Genomic DNA, 6,192 nt, shown 5'->3' with positions numbered 1-6,192 from the left:
ATTTTTAATCTTTTTATTAATTAATTCAATTTGCATCTTGGTCATAGTCCCCTCCCTCCTGTATCTCCTTCTCCCCTATTCCTTAGAAGAGGGGACCCCTCCCAAGCAGACACTCCAGCTCATCTATTCACTTGAGTTAGTCTTTTTACCCTGTGGAAATTCCATCAGGAAGATGTGATCAAAAATCAGGCAACATAGTCCATGTCAGAGATATCCCCCACTCCCCTAACTAGTGGGCTGACATGAAGCCTAAGATGCCCACCGGACTTATCTTCTTGGAGTCTGTGCATTGTAGTATGTCTATCCTGTACTATATGACTAAAATCCACTTATAAGTGAGCATATACCATGTAGGATTAACAGAATATAAATGCCCATTTTACCAAAGGCAACCTACAGATTCAATGCAATTCCCATCAAAATACCAACACAATTTCTCACAGACCTTGAAAGAACAATTCTAAACTTTACATGGAAAAAAAAATTTTAGAATACCTAAAACAATCCTGTACAATAACAGATCTTCTGTAGATATCTCCATACCTGACCTCAGGCTATACTACAGGGCAATAGTAATAAAAACTGCATGGTACTGATATAGAAATAGGCTGGTTGATCAATGGAATTGAACTGAAGACTCAGAAATAAACCCACACACCTATGCACACCTGATTTTTGACAAAGGAGTCAAAACCATACAATAGAAAAAGACAGAATCTTAAACAAATGCTGCTGGTCTAACTGGATGTCTACACGTAGAAAAAATGCAAATAGATACATTTTTATTGCCCTGCACAAAACTCAAGTTCAAGTGGATTAAAGACCTCAACATACAACCAGATACGTTAAATCTAGGAAAGGAAAAAGTGGAGAAGAGCCTAGAACTCATTGGCACGGAGACAATTTCCTGAACAGAACACCATGAGTTCAGGCTCTAAGATCTACAATTAATTAATGGGAACTCTTGAAACTGAAAAGCTTCTATAAAGCAAAGGACACTGTCATCAAAATAAAACTACAGCCTACAGACTGGGAAAAGATCTTCACCAACCCTACATCTGACAAAGGGCTAATATCCAGAATATATAAAGAACTCAAGAAATTAAACACCAACAAACTTAATAATCCAGGTTAAAAATGGGCACAGAGATAAGCAGAGAATTCTCAACAGAGGAATATTTAATGGCAGAGAAACACTTAAAGAAATGCAAATTGAAACAACTCTGATTTCCCATCTTAAACCAATCAGAATGGCTAAGATCAAAAACTCAAGTAACAATACATGCTGCAGAGGATATGGAAAAGGAGAACCCTTGTCCCTTGCTGGTGGGAGTACAAACTTGTACAACCACTTTGGAAATCAATCTGGTGCTTTCTCAGAAAATTGGTAATAGCACTACCTCAAGATACAGCTATACCACTCCTAGGAATATACCAAAAAATGCCACACCATTCAATAAAAACATTTGCTCAACTATGTTCATAACAGCTTTATTTGTCATTGCCAGAATCTGCAAAGCAACTTAGATGTCACTCAACGGAGGAATGGATACAGAAATTGTGCTACATTTACACAATGGAATACTACTCAGCAATTAAAAACAAGGAAATCATGAAATTTGCAGGCAAATGGATGGAACTAGGAAAGAGCATCCTGAGTGACATAACTCAGAAGCAGAAAGACAGACATGGTATAGACTCACTTTCTTTCTTTCATTTCATACTTGAGCAACTTTCTAAAATACTCTGCATCTTTCAGTCATGCCTTAGTCTATTTCTCAGCCTAAGGGATGTTTCCTCCATTCGAAAACATCCTTCACCACCAAGATAACACTTTTAATGTTATGGTTTGCAGCTAGCTTCCTCCAAAAAGCCTTCTTTGGGGGTTAAACATGCCCCTAATATCATAGCAGTTTATAGTGTGAGCTGTATCTAATGGTCAGCTTGTTTGCCCTTTGTATGATTCTATTAGCAAAACCTGTGAGGAATTGAGTAGGACTTCTCCTATGCACTCAAAAAAAAAAAAAAAAAAAAAAAACAAGTAGCAAATGTAAGAATAAGGAAGGGGTATAAAATCCACAGGGGACCTAAGAGCTTGTAAGATAGTGACCTAATTTCTACAGGGAATGAGGCTGAGACAGAGGCTTTTTGAACTGCTTGTGGTCAGGGAAAGTATAAGTCATAGGACTTAAAAGATGAAGTAGTCCCCATGCTGCCTAGCCCTTGAAGTCAAGGCCTCTGGACTATTTATAGACATGCTCACTAAACAGCAGGTACACATAGCTCAGGATCCCTGCTCCGTTCTCATGGGCACAGGGACATTCATTCTGTATCCATTACTCCTGTCTGAGGCAGTCTGACTAGACCCATGGTCCACTCTTTCTCTCTCTCTCACATCTTGTATGTGTGTTCCCAAAGAGATCATGACTATAATGAAAGGAGCACATCTCAGAGATTTTAAAATCCTAGCTCTGTCCCAGGCTGAGAACCACACTAGTCTATTGACATAAGCAGGAATGTCTGGAATCCAGTTTGGCATGTTCACTTAGGGTAACAGTGGCAATATGTTCCTCCTTTGGGCTCATGTCCTCCCCAGCTATGAGGTATTTTTTTTTTCTAGAAGCATAATTGCCCTTTAATCAGAACAACTGAAGTGCACAGTTTCTCCAAGAGAGTGGAAACTGTGTGTGTGGCACAGAGATGATGTGGTTTGTATAGACAAGAAAAGGAAACTTTGGGGATGGAATATTACATCTGCAGGTCAGTTTTCCTGAGGTCACAACATTGTAAACACCAGAGGAAGTTGGAACACTCTTATCAGAAGTTTCTCAGACCCAATAGTCCACAGGTATTGTCATTGAAGTCAACATTCCTGTTTGGACTTTCTCAGCCCACCTGAGGATTTCAGGTCATTAACCCTTCATTCCAGACCTCAATGGCAGATTAAAATAAATGGGGTGACATTCTCTCCTTGTCTGCTTCCTGTGGGAGGGAGACAATGGAGGACAAGGCTAGGGTCTAGGAGGGCATGTTTATTTGACAGATCAAGAACAGAGTTTTAACTTGATCCACTGTAGTGGATCTTGCAATTGCCATCATGATCTCCTGGAAGGTATAGGCTTTTGATCAGGTGTATAGGTGTATATCTCCAACACAGAATACACTCATGGAATGGGCCTGAAATCCAATCATAGAGTGGTTGGTTATGCCCAAATAACTATTTCACTGTTGCATCGCTGGTCACATGTTGCCTGATTTGTCAGGGTTATAGCTGATGGTCTACAGCTGCATAAGATCCTTGGTGACTTTTCTCCACCAACAGCCTGTCTAACACCATCCAGTAATATTATCAGTAGCAAGCAGTTGAGTGAGTTTCCAGCTCCCTTTTGCAGGATATGAAGGCTAAAACAGAGACACAAAGCCAAAGTGCTGAGAATAAGTGACAGATGCCAGCACAGTCTTAAAATTGTTAAACAGTTCAGACATCTGTTCTCCAGGCCCAAGGAACATAAAAGAAGAGAGGCAAGAACTTAAAAGCTAGAGGATGGGGGAGACTGTCATGAAATGGCTGCCATCCAGATATGACACTGCATTCACAAGCAGACACACATAGCAGCTATGAATGCCTGCATATGTTTGGGCCTTCCCACTTTTCACCATGGACAGGGGAGGCACCCCTGTGGACTCATTCTTTCCTCAGGAGCTATTGACTGTTAATGGTTGTTAGAAGAGGAAGTGGTTTTTTCTCTAATGGGGCAGGCACTGTTGGGACTAGAAGGGAAGAAGGGGTTCACAGGGGAGGGAACGGGACAAACAGAGTGTAATAGAGTGTTGACTAACAATGCAATGTGTGTGTGTGTGTGTGTGTGTGTGTGTGTGTGTGTGTGTGTGTGTAAAAGTGTCAAAAAATGAGTGGGCATCTCTGCAAGGACCAGGTTGTTGCAGAGAGTTCACAGAGAGAAGGGGGATAACAGAAGGGAGTGAGTATAATCACAGTTAACAATACACTGCCTGTGTGTATATAACTGTAAAAAATAATAAAAAACAAACAATGAAACAAACGAAAACAGGTAAAAAAAGAAAAATCTCTGGCTCTGAAATACCAGAACACAACAATCCTCTCCACTCATTCGCTTATTAAATGCGCAGGGATCTGAACTTCCACAGCAGAGTCCTGGAACTGCTGAGATAGGCTCAGTTGTTGGGGTTGGGGATAACCAGTGTGTCTTAGAGATCACAACAGGTAATTGTCTCCTCAGCAGACTGCAGAGAGCAAGGCCACTCAGGTAATTTTCTCCTCAGCAGACTGCAGAGAGCAAGGCCACTCTTAAGTCCCCAACCACAGCCAACAATGCCCTGAGACAAAGGAAATAATTGTGGGGAATGGGCCGCTGGAGCCTTCTGTGACAGCAGGCACTATTTGTGGTCATACATCGCCATCTTGCGGTCTTCTCAGGCACTGCCCGCTTGCTCAAACGCACTTTTCCCAGGCACTGTTTTTTGCTAGTGACGCCCCCTGGTGTATCCATATGCATATGCCCAAATGCAGGCTTGTAGCTCAAAGTTTGTTGCCCAAGGTTTGTAGCTTTCAAGGTTTGGTTATGTTGCTATTGAGTATAGATGTGTGTGTGTGCGCGCGTGTGTGTTCATTCTGCTGCTCATGTCTACAGAAATTTGAATGAAACACTGATCTTTCTCTCTTGCATCTTAAGTGCATGTGATTATGAACACTAATATTATAAAGTGCAAAAAGAAAGCAAACTAGGAAGCTATGAAACTTATGTGTATGGTGGAATCTTATATGAGTGTTTTCTGCCTTTTTTCAATATCTTTTTTTTTTTCTGAAACCGGTCGTGTATGAAAAAAAGGATGCAAACAGACACTGCCATTGCCCACCAGTGCCTGGAAGTTGGCATCTGATGTCAAAGGGAATCACAGCCTTTTCTATAACAACTTCTGGCTGAAACTGAGATGTTGTGGGGGTGGGTAGGAAGGCTGAAATGATAGTAACTGGTGATCCAGACAGTTATTTTTTGATGCTCACTGCCCAGGTTCTGCAGAACCACCTGGGGCTAGTGAAGCGCAGGCCACTTTGGAGCAGTCTGTGTCGCACAGGCTCACACTGGTCAGAAATTAGGTCAGAGACACCTAGCGATGGCGTGTGTGGAACAGTTTGTAGTATTCAGTTGACTGGAAAACTGATGGGACAGATATAGATTAGGGACAGAAGGTAAACTTAAGGGAATTGGGGGAAGTTTCTTTGTCTTGGGTATACACTTGAACCTTCCAGGTCCATGGTCCTGGTAGCTGGGGGAAGGTTGGAGTCCCAAGACAAAGGGGGTGAGAGAGACAGTTTCCACCCTCAGTAATAGATAGGTTGGGAAACTTGGCCTTTTGATTAACAGGAGTACTTATCGAGAGTCAGTTTGACCTGTGAGAAGTGGATCCAAGTAGACTCCCTGAAGATTACATGGATCTTTTGAAGTCTACACTTAAAAGACAACCAAAGAAAATGTAAAATCTTGAGCTTGTGACTATGATGTAATCAGTGCCCTATCAGGGCTAGCTTATTAGAACTCCTTTGCTTAATGTTAAAACTCTAAACTTTTTGAAGTCTTAGTATAACAACAGTAAAGCTAAGAAAATATTTTTTTTATTTGTACATACCTTCTTTGCTGTTTTTAGTTTTTTTTTTTTTAAGGTCTTTTTTCTTTTTCTTTTTTACTTTTCTTCAAGACAGGGTTTCTTTGTGTAGCGTTGGCTGTCTTGGACTTGCTTTGTAGACCAGGCTGGACTCAAACTCACAGAGATTCACCTGTCTCTGCCTCCCTGAATGCTGGGATTACAGTTGTGTGTCACCACATTTCCATATACCAGCTATTTCTATATACTTTAAATCTCTTTCTTATAGCTTTATAATTTCCACGTATACATCTTAAATATTTTTTTGACCATTACAGCTTAAGTTTTCACATCCTCATATTTTTAAAGATTGTATTTTATATACCTTACAGCATCTTTTTAGACCCTCAGAACTTATATAAACTTTAACTTTTTTTCTATCCAGTCATCTACCATGAGACATATGTGGTTGTCATTGCAAGAAAAGTTTTTTTAAATAAAGGAGAAGTAAAAAAAAAGTTAGTTTGAAACCTATTTTGTGAGTTTATTTCTACCAACATGAAGTCTGCC

Source organism: Psammomys obesus, unplaced genomic scaffold, assembly GCF_907164565.1.
Source record: "Psammomys obesus unplaced genomic scaffold, mPsaObe1.curated_primary_1811, whole genome shotgun sequence".
NCBI lineage: Eukaryota > Metazoa > Chordata > Mammalia > Rodentia > Muridae > Psammomys > Psammomys obesus.
Note: the sequence above shows the minus strand (reverse complement) of the source record.